The 16,278-nt window shown below is 42.0% G+C and overlaps 1 protein-coding gene across 6 annotated transcripts in view; it reads right to left on the bottom strand.

The window, feature by feature from the left end:
* The window catches only part of wnt5b (wingless-type MMTV integration site family, member 5b), a 108,766-nt gene that overhangs the window by 19,104 nt on the left and 73,384 nt on the right, over positions 1–16,278 (bottom strand). For 2 of the 6 annotated variants that reach the window (XM_074624964.1, XM_074624966.1), the window contains one exon: positions 15,231–15,381. The exons of the other annotated variants lie outside the window; for them this stretch is intronic. The gene's annotated coding sequence lies outside the window, so the exon portion shown is untranslated. The remainder of the gene's footprint in view (positions 1–15,230; positions 15,382–16,278) is intronic. 6 annotated transcript variants of the gene reach the window in all.

Raw genomic sequence — 16,278 nt, 5'->3', positions numbered from 1 at the left:
TATTTCTCTGTTTTTACAATGCTGATTGGCATTGTATTTTACATCATTGGAAAGCCTGTTTATTTACCTTCACAATAGTGTCGAACTTGTAAGGATCATGCATTTGCATCATTGTGAAGGTAAATAAACAGGCTTGCCAACGACGTAAAATACAATGCCAATTAGCATTATGACAACAGAGAAATAATCCACCAAACACAAATTTCCAAACTTTTTTTTCCGGGTTTATATAAACAAAATACTAATTACGCAAAAAAACTACATATACCAAACAAGAAAATAGATCAACTTAACAAATAACTAGTAAAAGAAAACATTAACAAAAAATCAAATCTAAATAAATCCAACAATACTACTCATTATTAGTCAAATAACAACTAAATACTAACAACAGATAAATAGCTCTTACACATGTTTCTAAACAAGGTCTCCATCATTACTATCTGACCAGAGATCAGTTAATTGTCCATCCAGGGATCCTAAAACTTAAAAGTGAAATTTGTGTAGGCTATGCATCATAATGTTTGTGCATAATGGTCACTAAAGTGTTGCACCGACCGTGTTTTAAAGAAGAATCGACCTCAAAGAAGTTCACATGCGTCAAATTCCTTTTATTAGCTGAAGTGAATAATTTGTTTGAATAAAAGGTGAGTGCTTCCAAAATGGTCTAATCCCCTCTTTGGTCTGCGAAAATAAAAGGCAACACACTACCACCCCGCCTCCCACACACACACACACACACACATTACGCACGAACACACAGAGACGGCCAGGAGTCCTGAAAAGTCGTGGAGTAAAGAAAAGGCGTGTTGAAGCGAGCTCGCCTCAATTCATATCCAGCTAAAGACAAACTGGGCGGTGAACCTGCAGCTCTCTGATCTGACTCAGTGCTTCTCAAAAGAGTGAGTCCACAACCAAAGGTGGCTCAGGGGAGATTATAGTCTGGACCCTCCACAACTTCTCTCCAAGGCTTTTAAAACATTCATCAATAAAAATGGAAGGTTATTAGTTTTAGTATAGCCTTTGTTAGACTAACATGAAAGCAAAAAGTAATTAAGGAGGTCACCAAATTAAAGCAGCAGTGGGTAGAATTGGCGCAAATATGATAAAAAATGTTTTTATAAAACAGTCAGTATATCCTGACAGTCCTACATGAGACAAGTAAACTGAAAAAAATCATGTGCCTCTGTGTCCTCCAGTGTCTTCCGATGCTCCTTACGACATCTGCAAGATTTCACAGACCGGAGGAAAACAACCAATCAGAGCCGAGCTGGAGCCTTGCCTTCTCTGAGCAGCTGTCAATCACTCGCAAACTCCGATCAAACGGTCAAACTAGGCAGCGCTGATCAAATATGAATCAATATCCTGTTACTGTAATGCCTATTTTTTGTCTCAAATGGTTTCAGAATCATCTTGTAGTGTACTGTTAATCTGTAAAATAAGAAAGTTTGTGACCCCGGCAGCCATGCTGAGATCAGTTGAGGAAATACCAAGCACCGCCCACCGGCCGGAGCAATCTGGCTGTTTCTCATAGTGGCGAGCAACAGCAGAGTCGTATGTCACTTGCCTCTGCATGATAATAGACCACCTTTCATCTCCCGGGGGCCCTAAACTTCCCCACCACACACACACACACACACACACACACACACACACACACACACACACACACACACACACACACACACACACACACATAGTGAAGTGATCTAACTGGCTGCCTTCAATATACGTCTGATATGCTGCAGTGGGCGGGTATTGGGTCAAAGTCAGGTTGAGCGGGTGAATAAACAATGAGATACATTTTGGGAAACAGAAACAGGTCATTCTAATATGTAACAACACTAAAACTGGTCCAACTGATCGCTCAGTAAACGGCCCTGAGGCTGAACTACATTACTTCCTCTCTGCTTTCCTCTTGTTTTTCCACTTTTAGGCCACAATGTGCAGCCATTTCTGTCAAGAGGAGGTGATGCACCTTGTGATGCTGAGGAGGTTACCATGACAACAGCGACCCCATCTGGTGAAACATAGACATTGATTTCGCCCAACAGAAGTCCCAATACATCAGCTCTTGCTTTTGAAATGACATTACAAGGATCCATTTATTGGCCTATTTTGGGGATATTTACCCAAAGTATCACCTTATATCTTCATATACAGTATTGTAGTAGATAGTTTGCTGATACCTGCACAGTTGTACACAGTACAAATTTGTTGGAACAACAGGTTAGTAAGATAGTGTTCGTACAATTCTGAGGTACTTGTACTTTGCTTGAGTATTTCCATCCTACAGGACTTTATACACTACATTTTAGGAAATATTGTACTTTTTACTCCACTATACATGTATCTAGTTAGGCTACTTTTCAGATAAAGCTTTGACATTTTTGGGCTTGTAGCCTCTTATGAAAAAGAAATGTCTATAGGACCTGCAGTCTCGTTTCAGATGTGTATGAACCACCAAAGAGACATTTCTCCTCTAAACTTCTCAGATGGTTTCATTTAAATAACTGTTTGAGTCCCAAAGAAGTCAAATTATCCAATATTTATATAGAGAAAATTCCCCCCCAAAAATTATCACAATTTGTGTAACAGAACTTATTCTTTTCTACCACATCTTATTTTTGGACCCTTTGGAGGGGGCCGACCCTCAGGTTAGGAACCACTTAACTAAACTACCTAACTGTACAAATAGAAGTAGTAGTAAAGTAGTAAAACTAGTTCCACCTCGACCAGCTACTGCAGTAAAAGGTCACTTAAGCCCTAATGCATTAGTCACAATAATGTCACAGTCACAGGTGCCATTTGTCTGCAGAATGAGTACTTTTACTTTGACACTTTAAGTACATTTTGCTGCTTTTGAATAACAGACAATTACTTATAATAAGCTTTTTTTTTAGTTCTTTGAGTACTTCTTCCTCCACTGTCAAACATCAATTCAGAACTATAAGTTAACAAGGTTTCAAAATGAGGAACTTGCGTATCACATGAAGTCTTTGAAACTTGAAATTCAAGTTGAGAAACATAGTGATCAAATACACCCAGCTTTCATTTCAGCTCAGCATACGGGATATCTTTGTATTCTTGTGTCTTGTATCACTGTGGTGGATTCAAGTAGGTTTGACCTCCCCGGTCAATGCTCTGTATTGTAGCAGCTAAATGATGATGTCATGATGATGACAGACTAATCAGTAGTCTGTAACTGACACTACAGCATCCCCTAGTGTTACTTTACCACACAGTCTTTCCTATACATTAGAGCAGTGGTTCCCAACCTGGGGTAAGGGTCCCCCTTAGGGGGGCGCCTAAGATCACAGGGGGTGCGCCAGTATTTGTCTGCTCTAAGGTTGTCAGTTAGATTTGCTCACGTATAACTAAAATCATAATAACACACTTATACACTTATCACTTATATTTATACAAAAGTCTGTATATAAAACTGTCTGAAAATACATATTTCTTTGTAGGCCACATTCTGTTTAAACCTTGTATTTGTGCACAGTTTCAGATAAATATTAGGCTACCCTAATATTATTAGTATTTTGTAGAATTATTCCAGTGGTGGCTGCGTTGGATTGTTTCTGACTCGTGTGATCCAAACATTTCCAATAACTCCAGAGCGTTGTAAAGTCCAAAAGTCTACATTTATTGAAGAAAGATAGATGTAATAATTTCCAAAAATTCACAACACATTTTTATCTAATGAAATACTCTGCACATGTATTGGCAATAAACCTGATTCTGCTGTTGATGTTTTTACACCAGATGATCTATATTTTGCTTGAAACTGAAATAAATAGGTTTCTCCTCTTGAGAACTCGGCTCATTAAAACATGCTGATTGTCTCGTCATTTGGGAACTGAAGAGAAACAGGCCAACAGCTAATTCTGGGACGACATGACCCAGAGACTCAGAAATACAGGACTGGACTGGAGCAGCTACACCAGCATACTGCTCTGTGATAGCTGTTGGTTTTACTGGTAATTTGTGATGTGCCTGTTGAAACACAGGGAGGTGCAGTTCAGCTACAGTACAGCCAACGACTAAAGTGAGGCAGGGAGGTGGGGTGAGGGCACGGAGACAAAACTTGGACCAAGAGAGATAAAGAAAGAAAAGAGGTAGGAGGGAGAACAGAGAGGCTGAAAGAGAGAGGGAGTGTCCAAGTAATGGATACACAGAGAGAGAGAGAGACAGACAGAAATAGAGGGAGCGAGAGAGAGGACTTGTCCCCAGAGGATATGTGCAATAGCCGTGCAACAGGGAGCAACGCCTGAGAAAGTCGGCAGCTCCTCTCTGGATTAACAGCAGCCTCACTTTTTATTGCCTCCAGTGCCAGACTAGAGCGGGCGAAGCAGCCAGCTCTCTCCTGCAGGGAAACCAGCTGCGGTCGGCTGATGAGGTCTGAGCTGATCCCCTGGAAGCTGCTCATGCCAAAATGCTAAATATCCATTTTTAGAAATGACTGCCACTTAAAAATTGATCACCCTCTAGTTAAAAAGACAAAAAAACATCCTCTGAGTGTGCAGAGAAGTCGGGGCAAATTTATCCCCTTTAAGGTACCTGCTTAGCCGACAGTCCTCTAAAGTTTGAGGCAGAAATGTCCTGTTTGTCATGATTCAGCCTCCCTAAAGCAAAGTGGAAGGAGAAGCCAGATCTTTCACTACAATAAAAGTAGCAATACTGCAGTATAAAAATACTCCTACATTAAAAATGGCCCTTTTGGCGAAATGCGCTTAAGATTAAAAAGTAAAGTACTCATATTTTATAAAAATGGCCCCTGTTAGCTGTGACTGTTATACTATTTATATTATTGGAAATGTGTAAAATCATTTTACAGTTATAGCTGGTCAAAGTGGAGCTAATATTTACTATTTTATATGCTGTTGAGTAGCTTAATATATGATATTTTATAAGCTCGTCATATGTTTAGGGCTCAAAGGATTGCAAAGTAAAATGCTAAATTGGACTATTAAATCTAGCAACTTCATTGCCCGATTGGGCAAAGAATTAATACAATTACACATGATAATTAACTTTGGTCTCTGTTGTTATTTGATAATTGCTAATAACTAAAACAATGTGTGTAGGGTCAAGTAAAATTTGACTTCGGGCAAGTAGATTTCTGACCCACTTGCCCGACCAGGCAATTGAAAAAAACATTAACGTTGAACCCTGATGTTTTTAATGTAAAACCTGGATCAGCAAAGTAACTAACTGTAGTCGTCGAAGCAAATGTTGTCAATTAAAAAGTACCTCTGCAATCTCCTGCAGTAGAAATATAAAGTAGCATGAAATAGAAATACTTAAGTAAAGTACAAGTACTTCATTTGTACTTGAGTAAATGTATTTAGTTACATTCCACCACTGCCAACAAACTGTAAATATGAGTGGTAAATACGCATCAATTTCACAATACCCATACAGTATAAACTGTGATGTTCCACAACAACTGTCAACCTGAACATCTTTCTTGCATTTGACATATAAACAAGTTTCCATCTTTTTTCTGCTGCCTCCACCAGGAGGTCAAAGGTCAGACACAGCTGCAGAGCATTGACCCCTGGAGTCTGCGGGGATTCATGGTTTTTGCTCGAGGACACTTCAGCAGGGCAGATGTTTGTATAGAGAGGGGCTTCGACCACCAGTCCAATCCATAATCGTTCCCACCCATCCAAAACACATTCTAACTACTTAAATAAAGGTTTCCAGTTGTTTTTATTCTTAAAATGATTCTTTAGATCAGACGCGGTGCAGACACATGGACACATTTATAAGAACCAAAGAACTCATCTACAAATGTGACCACAGCGAACCCATAGGATGATGAAACTACCTGCTCCACTTACTATATATATGATATGCCTCTATCGCTGTCGCGCTCATGTCTTCCTTTGTCTCTCTTTCTTCATGTCTGTTCCTTTTCCAAAAACACACAACCGCACACACAGACGTGCAGCAACAAACTGCCAAATGCAGCTGGCTGCGGGGAAATTTACTACACACACACACACACACACACACACACACACACACACACACCCCTGGGGGAAATGCAGTGGGACTTGGAAGCAGCTGAGAGGGGCTTTGGAGAGGCCTTGGGCTTTCTAGCTGTCTCTTTGTTTTTTGTTTCAGTTTACATGTGTGGTTGCATGTACGACGTCCTATGGAAATCCTCCCTCCTTCTCCTGTCCCCCCTTCCTCTCCTCTCTTCGTCACGCTTGCTCTCCTCTTTCACCCGCTCCGTCTCTGTCCATCTCCTCCCTTCTTCCCTCCATCCATCCTTCTGTCAGCTGGCAGAAGATGAGTCATGCCTCTAGCTGGGAGGCTAAAACTCCCTCTCTCTCTCTCTCTCCCTCTAAATATATCTTCTCTATACTTCTCCTCTCCAGTCCTTCTGTGTCTCTTTCTCCCTCCTTCTCTCACACTTCTCTCTGCTCTGCATCACCATCTGTTTCTCTACGTCTCTCTGCTTTGTTCCGTCGCTCCGCTACCAAGCTCTTTCCTCCTTCCTCCTCTCCATTTCTCGCATGCTTTTTTCCCCCTGAAAGTCAGATTCATCAGCCATTTATGTTTCCATCCATCCCTCTCTTTCTCGCTCTCCAACAGTGCACCCAGGCACCTATAAAAAGCTGTTCTCACGCTCCCTCGTCTCTTAACTGTGATGATGTGAACGCTGCAATCGCTTGTAAAATCTCTGTATATAGTGGCTATACTTTTTCTCTGCACTGTAAATAAATGTATTGAGAGCTACTGATAACCTGACATTGTTTGTGTATGTCAACATTATTCTGATAAAGGCATCAGATCTATAATGTAAAGGCTAGGTATGTTGTTGCTGTGTAATGAAGACGACGCGTGTCCAATTTAGGTTATTTACATGATGCGATTCAAAACGAAACGGTGCTTTTTGCTTGCCTCAGCCAAGAAAATTTGTTTTTGACTTGAAACTAGGCTATGCAATTTTACATCATTGTGGACCATTATTATTACTTTAGATAACGCCCGAAAAGCTTAAAGACAAAACTTGCTATAGTGAAGTAATAAGTGCAGCAGAAGCATGTTGTCCTGGCCAAAAGTAGGAGCCGCTGCTGCCGGGTGTGGAGCTCTCCACCTCCCGGCGGCGGCAGCAAAGCCGGATCTGGGTCTGTCTGCGGCGGGCTGGTTGCTGCCAGAGGCCCCGCTGGAGTTTGAGCTGAAGGACTTTCTGGTGAACCTGCATGCCGCAAATTGTTTCTACTATATAGAAATAGCCAATCTTCACGCTGATAGTCTCGTTTGCTTAGAACATATAGAGGCAACGGTATTAAATTGAGACGGTTTCATAACCACTTAAAGGTTCCTTGTGTAACTTTAAGTTTGCCAACAACATAAGTCATGATAAGCTACTGGTTATAGTAGCTTCATTAGTAAGAAGAAGATTTTGTTTCTTCTTTAAAAGGTTTCATAGTCTCCCAACTAAAGTGCTTGGATATGGTTGAAGAATAAAGTAGGAGTCTAAACTGATGAATCGGTGCAGACCGAGCCATGTTTGGCACCTCAGTGGAAACGAAACAACTGAGAGAGCTCTGGCTGCCCTCGTTTGGCAGTGGACTGGAACCGCGGGACAGGCCGAGTCCCTGATCAGGAAGCCCAGGGAGAAGCCTCTGAGGCTAGGCCAGATCCCCTGATTTCCCCCTGGTGCCCCGGAGCTCCGCTGGTCAAACTACACTGGTCTCCTGATCCCTTCTCTAGAGAGATTAACACACACACGCTCAAACATGTATAAACACATGTGCAAGCATACTCGCAAACACTCTGAAAGGCTCAATGACACAGAAACACACAAACCAACACACACACAAACACACACACATACGTTTGCTCTCTGTCTCACTCACTATTAAACACATACTCTCACACACACATGATTTTAGTAAGCAAATTAAAGTCAAAATCAATCTCTCGGCCCTCTGGGTATATAAAACTTTTTTCTTAAGACTTAACACGCAAATTGTAAAACTGCACTCAACTAGCAAAGAGATACAAGTAAGGAATCTGCACATACACACTTATACTAAGAGAGGGAGACACACATGACACACACACACACACTTATAATGTGAATCAGAGGAGCTTTCTTCAGGGGATGAAGCTGCGCTGGTCTGGCCTGATTTACTGCTCATCTCTGAATTGATTCATTTGGTCTATAAATCCCCAGGACGCCTTGTACTGTGTCACGCACACACACGCTCATGCACACAAATGTGTACTGTCTTTCCAGTGCTCTCGCTATTTCCCTAGTTCTGTTGATTTTGCTGCTTTTGTGTTAACTTTTCACTACAGAATACACTTTCACAAGTCTCGCCATTCTTCCCAAATCTCTTCTTTTCCAAGCCACCCTCCTCCCTTCTTTGTCCCTGTGTGTTATAAACTCAGTGTTGTCATATTTAATTCGACAACAAACAACTTTAATAGTAGTAGTGGTACAATAGAAAGGTAATTTCTAGTAGACAGGGTAAGTTGGTTGTATAGGACAGTCAGATGCATGGTTGATTTTTTTTGTTTCTTTTGTTTTAGATGTTTCAATTTGCCGAACAATTTTTTATGTGGATGGAAGTTTTGATTTGACTCCAAGCTGCTCTTTGCATTTTAATGGTCCTGAGCGGCAGTAACATGTAAAGAACCTAAATTTGGACTTAAATGTCTTTGACTATTTAAATTTTGTCTGATGTGAGACTGCAGCTGGTGAGTAATATTGTTGACAGCACATTCAGTCACTGATGAGTCATCTTTGTCTCGATGGTTTGCTCACTTGCTGCTGTTTCTGTATTTCAGTCAGTATTGTCGATATTTCATAATATTTTCATAGTTTTTTCACTGCAGCTAGTTACAATAATGAGGAAATAAACCCCTTAGCCTACACTGAATTCATACGACGCAGCGGCGAAGAGCGGCGCACCTCAATAATTCATTCTTCTACGGCCGGGAGGTGTGTTCTTGTGTTTCAGGCAGGGAAGAAATTCTTTGTAATATAGGTCAAAAGGTCACAGGAGTCACAGGGTCTGTTTACTGATTGGCTGCGGGTCCTCTCTGGCTGCATTTTGCCGCTAAAAGTTGAACTGTTCCCAACTTTTAGTTTGGCCGCACTTCACCGCAGAATGAAACGGCTGCAGCTTGCTGAACTCGGGAGCGGCCGCCGCAGCTTTTCATAGCCATTGCATGGCAGCTCGCCTCAGGCCGCAGTTCATCGCTGCTCTGGCGTGAATTCGGCTTTAAAATGCATTTCCGCTTTAGTAGCTTTAAGGTTGGACAAATCAACTTACTCTGTATAATAATATTACAAATATATTCTGTATCTTCATTTAAGTGATATGATGTTTACAACCAAATTCTAATTTTTGTGGCTTCACCATTCCATCGAACATAGATACACATACAGATGTCTTGTTGATCATTTTTACACATTTCATGCTGACACATTTGGTATCTTCGGAAACTTTTCTTTACTTTACTTTGGGGTTGAGGGGTTAGATGTTTATAATTTAATTTCAAGTGGTGCTGTTCGCCAATTAACATGTTCTCACATGGATTTGAAGGAAGATTGACTAACTTAGCCTTTAAATTGACAGCATTTCCACTGCATCAGAAGAAACCATGATCTTGGTGAATTTCTGTATCTCAAATTTAAATCAAATGCATAGTCCTGGGTGAATCAAGAGGGTGACACCCAAATAACAGAGTGAAAATGTATTGAATAGGTGCTGGTTAAAACCTTGGCAGAGGAGTCAATCATTCTCTCTGTCAAACTTGACTCTGCAGGCTCTCACACTTGCCTTGAACCCCATTTAATGGATCTTGCCTACAACTCTGGTAATGGTAGTCTATACGTGTACGTCCGCATCAAAAACCTGCCTAGTGCCATTTCTGAGATTGAAAAAGAGCTGTTTTCCACCTTCATGGTCCCCCGCACAAACACAGACAAACAGAGAGTAAAAACCAGCCAGATAAACACACACACACACACACACACACACACACACACACAAACAATATGCAGCCTATTCATGCCAACAGATGACAGAGCGCATTGAGAAAATGCCAAAATGCTGACTACTGAGGGAGAGAGAGCACAAGGCTGAAAAATCTCCTATGTCAGACTGCAGAGCTGGCAGAAAAGAAAAGCATTGTTGAGGACACACACACACACACACGCACACACCTAGCAGCCTGTGTGGTGCAAAAACTGGAGCAGGGCGGCAGTGCATATAACACACACACACACACATATGCACACACACACATTCAGCCTGTGAGGCGTTGTGGCGAGACGGAAGCACAGACCAGTTGTCAGAGGAAAGAGAACGAAAAAGGAAGAAAGAAGTAAAAACAGAGGTAGTGATAGATGGAGAGAGATAAAAGAGAGAGCTGCACAGAGAAAAGGAGGCTTGCATCCTCCTGGCAGTGACCTCTCTCTCTGTGCACATCTGCTCTCTTCCTTCTCTTGTTTACCTCCATCATCTGTGGTCTTTTTTTCCCCTTTTTCTCTTGTGCATCTCATCTAATACGTCACCGTTCACTGTCAGTGTCATCCTGTTTATTGTCATGCTGACCGACACCTCAACGTCGTCTAGTTGCCTTAAAATTTCAGAAGTCATATCGGGATGAAAAAAGGAGACTTTGTCAACATGTAGCCAATAATTAGATGGACGACACATCTAAACTTCCTCTCGCTTTACAAAAGTGAAGCCAAAATGTCCCGGATACGGGAGATGCCATCCTTTTTGACGTCATTTGGAGCCAGAGTCTGTGTAGTAGTGATCGGGGGGGCCGGAGCTGCGGTATCATGGTCACCACATATTCGCTCGAGCCAATCACGAGCCAAGCATGACCACAAATTCTTAGCATGAGCCACCTAGCTGCTACGTTAGCACCACGGCAGCTGTTTGGCTAGAAAGACACAACAACTAACAATAATATCTCTATAAGTACATTTATTATCACATTGACACGTTCTATTACACAAACTCGTGACGGTTAGCCAACCACCAGGGGGCTGACAATAAATTAACACACCTTTTTTTAAGAGACGTATTTGTATCATCCTATTTGTGCTCGTGTGTCCTTGGACCTGTCTGTCATATATACAGGTATTTTTTAAAAAGGATATTTTCCCCTACGTTTAAAAAATAAAGTCTGTCCACATGACCTTTGTTTTAAAAAATATACCCGTCCACACTTGGACGCAAAAACAACTCTAAAAGCTTGCCGCAATATTTACATGTAACCACAAGTGAGATCACAAGTTGAGGGTCAAGGAATTTTGTTACCACCCTTCTCACTTGTTTTCCTTCGGCTTCATTACAGTCAGTTCAATAACAGTTATTGGATTCCTGGTCCAACTGTGTGACTGTCGTCACTCTGCTGTCATCAACTGTCATGCATAAATGAGGAAAGGGAGGTTATTCAGGTTTATGTCCATAGTCCTTCTGGGTGCTCCAAACCTCTCCTTCAATCGCACAAAAGCACATTCAATCACCATTCGGCCTCCACATGTTTAATGTGTTCCCTGCTTTGGCCTCCTGTGACTGGAACATTTTTCAAATGTAAAGTAGTCCGAGCAGCACTAACAAAACGTCCAGTAGTCTGCCATCTTTGTTATTGTTTCTGGCGCATGCTCAAAGCAACAATGGGCATGTGCGAAATGAAGAGAGGACGTCATCGTTTCCCAAACGCTCCGTTTTACACGTCCACACAGAGAGAAAGTAACCAGAGGTTTTAAAAATCTGAAACTTAGAAGGCGTTTTCAAAAATATCCGTTTTTGTGACCTAAAACTCCGTTTGCGTGTGGACGAGAGGCCAAAACGTAGAGGAAAATATACATTTTTAAAATATATCTGTATGCGTGTAGACAGGGCCTTAAAGTATCTGCAAACCATGCATCTCTTGTGGAGCAGTTTATACTTCAGCAGAGCAGCGTTGTGTAGAGTTTGATGGTGCGATACAGGTAACATGATAGCTTCTTCTAGTTTTGGACCCTCCAGCTCTCTGTTCCCTTCAAAGGTCAGCACTGTCAGCACTGTTTGTCAATTTGTCAGCGGCATAAATTCACGTGTCATAAGCTGAACTCGATGCAAAAGCACAGATATATTTTTGCCTTGGCGAGCGAATTAATGATGATCGATTTCGGTCTGAAAAGTTTAAATTGGTGGGGTGATAGGACCTGTATCCTCCGTCAGAACTGTGTTAACACTTTTCATTCATATTGTATGAATTAGAACGAGAGACAGAGGATGGGATGCAAAAAAGAGTTGGAAAACGATAAGAGAGCAGGGAGAGAGACAGCAGAGGAGCTTTGAAGGCAGCTACACACACACACACACACACACACACACACACACGGGCCATGTTTCAGTGCTGTACAGGTGAAGCCCTGGTGAAGCAAGGAAACACCTGAAGGAACATAAAAGATTCATCACTTACAGTGTACAGTGAGCGGGCATGTGCGTATACACACACACACACACTGTCTGCTTTCTCTGTGTACTGGTGTGTGCGTACAGGAGAGAGAGAGAGAATCTACAGAGTCATGGTAATATCCAGTCAGGAAGGTGTCGGCTTTCAGGGGGGACGTGTTGACACACGCCCACGTAACCTTGGCAACCAGCAACCGCTGCGGGTGCAGATGAAGCACGTTGTCGAGGCGAGCAATTATGCAGTTAGAGCCCTCCCCTGAATCATCAAACACAGGACACGTTAAGTCACACACATGCACAAAAAAGAGACGCCACACATGACGGGGTCACGTGACGAGTAGAATCTTGGGAGAGGAACACTTTGGGGGAGATGACACACACATTTATTTCCCTCCATCTCTTCTGACACATCCTCTAAAAATACTCTTCCTCCCTTTTTCCTCTGACCCATTCCTTATTTTACCCCTCTCGCTTTTTTCCTCTCCCTTCCCTCACCCATCCCTCTCTGGCTCAGTGTGAGTGCTAGCTAGGGCCCAGCGGGTTTTCTGGGAGAGGTATGACACACAGTCAGTGCACACACACACACGTAGGTATACACGCACACATACACAGCTGTGATGTGAGGCAGACAGAGGGAGACAGAAAAACAGAAAAAATGCACGCTGAGCAAGTACACACACACACACACACACACGCACACACGCACACACAGAGGCAGGTCATGCAGAGAGAGACTCAGCTACTGCTGCTGAAGAGAAAGCCTGTGGCATATAGATCCGCCTCTCTCCGTCTTCTCCATGTCTTTTCTATTTCTTTCTCTCTCTTGTCTGTGATCGTCTCGTTGTACAGACGACAGCTGACACCGACATTAAAAAGTTTGCTAATAACCTCCCACACAACACAGTCTGGCTGGCACTTTTAAAGCCACATTGGCCGGGTATTATTTTCCCTTTTGAACCCAACAAACATAAATTCGTGGAGGCAAACTGCCGACAGGGCCAAGAATCCATGTACAGTTTGGTTTAACAGAACATTTGGATGAGACAAATCACATTTTGGTTTATGACCAAGCTAGTTTTTTGTCTTTAATCCCAGAAGGTTGTTCCAGAAAAACTGACTGCAATTTAGCCACATTTAGCTTGGAGCTGGTGTTAATCTCCCACTCTCTTTATAACTCAAGGTGTTTACACGATCATTATAAAGCTTAGTATTCATGTCAGGATCTCTATTTTGAAAATGCATGACACACTGTGTGCCCGAGTACCAAGGACGTAGGTGTTGGCAGCCACAGGGGACAGTGCAGTTAACTGCGTGTTTTTTTTTTTTTTTGCCCTTGATGAAGTTACAGGATAGAAGTTAAAAGCAGAGAGGGACATCAGAAATAGTCAGCAGACCATTTTAGTCCATTTTGTATGTTTTGCTTTTCCAAATCCAGCGTTTAGGCCGTTTTGGTACATCAATGTTTACACCAAAGATTTGTATGCTTTTTATAACTATAGCATTCCCTAATCTGACCCATGTGAGTTGTTTTAATGATGACCTGAAATAGTAAGGAAGACCTAGGGGACCACTTCTGATTAGTACCTACTTGTGTTCTGCAAGTATGAATATGTGGGTTTGTAAATCTGGATTAGTTGTTTTCTTCTAGTTATTATTACAGTATTAATATACTTTTCTTATGAAGAAACACAAGCTAAGTGTTCTTGACTTTTTTCAACATTTTGACCTCATTATTCATGCCAATAATCTGTATTCGAGAGGGAGGGAGAAACTAATGTGACCCATCCATCAGAAAAAGAGAGACATAGAGAGACAGAAGCAAAAGTAGGTAAAAATAAGCAATAGAATAGAAGTTCGGTTGAGGAAGATGATGATGAGGTAACAGTCTTTACAGTCTTTAGAGGGGTAGATAGTAACAAAATCAGGGATTTTGTGACTAAAAAGACTGCAGCTTTGTTATGGTACATGTCCACAGGGGCGTTTTTTATTGCGAGTGATCGTCTCGCTTCCCAGCATTGGACTCTTGATGGGCTGCCACTAGACACAAGGCTCCTGATTGGACGAACACTTTCCCTTGTGGGCTACTGCTCCCAAGCGTTCAAAGTTGAACCAACATGGCGGCTTATTTGTAAACTTTCTTCTCTTATATCACGAAAATAGTTCACCGAAACGTGTTTCTGAAAACATTTTATAATAGAAATAAGCCATGCAGTTGCTGAATCTGTCTTTATTTTGGACGGACAACGCTTTGTTTAAAAGTTTCAAGGGAGTTTCCAAAGGCGGCGAATCGCGTCGGACGCCTGTGATTTGCATCTAGACCTCAATATTATGCAAATGAAGAGCGGCCAACGTGAAGCCCCGTCTCTCGATTTGTACCAGAATGCATTGCACGGCTGCTTACATAGACAATGAATAGGAAGCGTGGAAAGAACGGAGGCTGTGGACACGTACCATATAAGACACTCACTTGATTTGTCTAACTCCAACTGCTGATGCGTCATAATGGCTTCGGATAAACTTTGAGATGTATTTTTGTACAAAATGAGGGGTCTTTTAACGGCCAGTAAGAACACAAGGGGAGATTACAGCGAGCAAAAAATTATTAAATGTACACATGGGCATCTGACTATTGCTTTTAGACGGACTTGAAAAAAAATCTCTTCTTAAGGAGAACAGAGAGGATGAGAGGAGAGTTGCTGTCAGTTGTGCTCGGCTGCTTCTTTCCATGTAAAGAGGCCTGTTTCTGCAGCTCCTCTCCCTCTCCGTTATCCTCACCTGATCACTGTTGCCTCTCTCCTCCTATCGCTCTGCCGCTATGTTTCTCATCAGCTCTTCCTCTCTCTCTCTCTCTCTTTCTCCTCTACTCTTTCTCAGCCACTCTGCCACACTCCACTGGCTTCAGCAAACGGCTCCCCTGTCATATTATCTCTCACACACACACACACACACACACACACACACACACGCACACACACACACACACACACACACTGAGAGAAGCCTACAAACAGTAAGAAAAAGCGTTGCAAGCGTATAAAAAATATACTGTTTATACGCAAAAACAACATATGCAAATACATCTGTTCTCCTGTCTGTGCACGCACACACACATGCACATACTGTACATATAGATAAACACTGACACACACATGTGCACACACACACCCTCAGACCAAGGCTACTCCGGGGGTGAGAGAGGCCCACTGCAGGGCATGAAACTTGGTAGAGAGTATAAAAGATGCACTGTTCTCACTACCTTTGCTGCTGTATTTGATCATTTGCATGCTTCGATACATTACATAAGCAATTTAGGAAAATATCTGCCGCATATAGCTATCTATTGATACACACATATGCACTCTCTCAGCACCACCAGCTGAGACTAAAGTGAGTTTTCAAGTATCAAAACATAAAACAATGGCAGATGTGAGACAACAGCTTCAAAGTGATTATTTCGGTGCTTTATGAGAGACACATAAGAGACGAGACTTTTACAGATTTAATGGATTATTTTACCACCACAGTCACTTAAGGACACCCCATCCTTTCATATGTGTGTACAAAATGTATTCACTGGCAGTGTAACAACACAGATGTTACACAGGGACATGTTTTTTTTCCTTATTTAGCTTACAGATCTCAAATTAAACTGTGGCACATAGTATAGTTTTATACTACTCAGTGTGTGTGTGTGTGTAGGGACATATGGTGCCTTCAAATGGGGTCGTGTTTACCGTGTTCACGAGAAGAGTCCATATGAACGTACCCCTCATGTGGTATTCACAACTTTATAAGTGGAAAATTTCTGAAAGCTCTGGGTTTA

This window comes from Sebastes fasciatus, chromosome 23 (assembly GCF_043250625.1).
Source record: "Sebastes fasciatus isolate fSebFas1 chromosome 23, fSebFas1.pri, whole genome shotgun sequence".
Classification (NCBI taxonomy): Eukaryota; Metazoa; Chordata; class Actinopteri; order Perciformes; family Sebastidae; genus Sebastes; species Sebastes fasciatus.
Note: the sequence above shows the minus strand (reverse complement) of the source record. Positions and strands in the feature narration are given on the sequence as shown.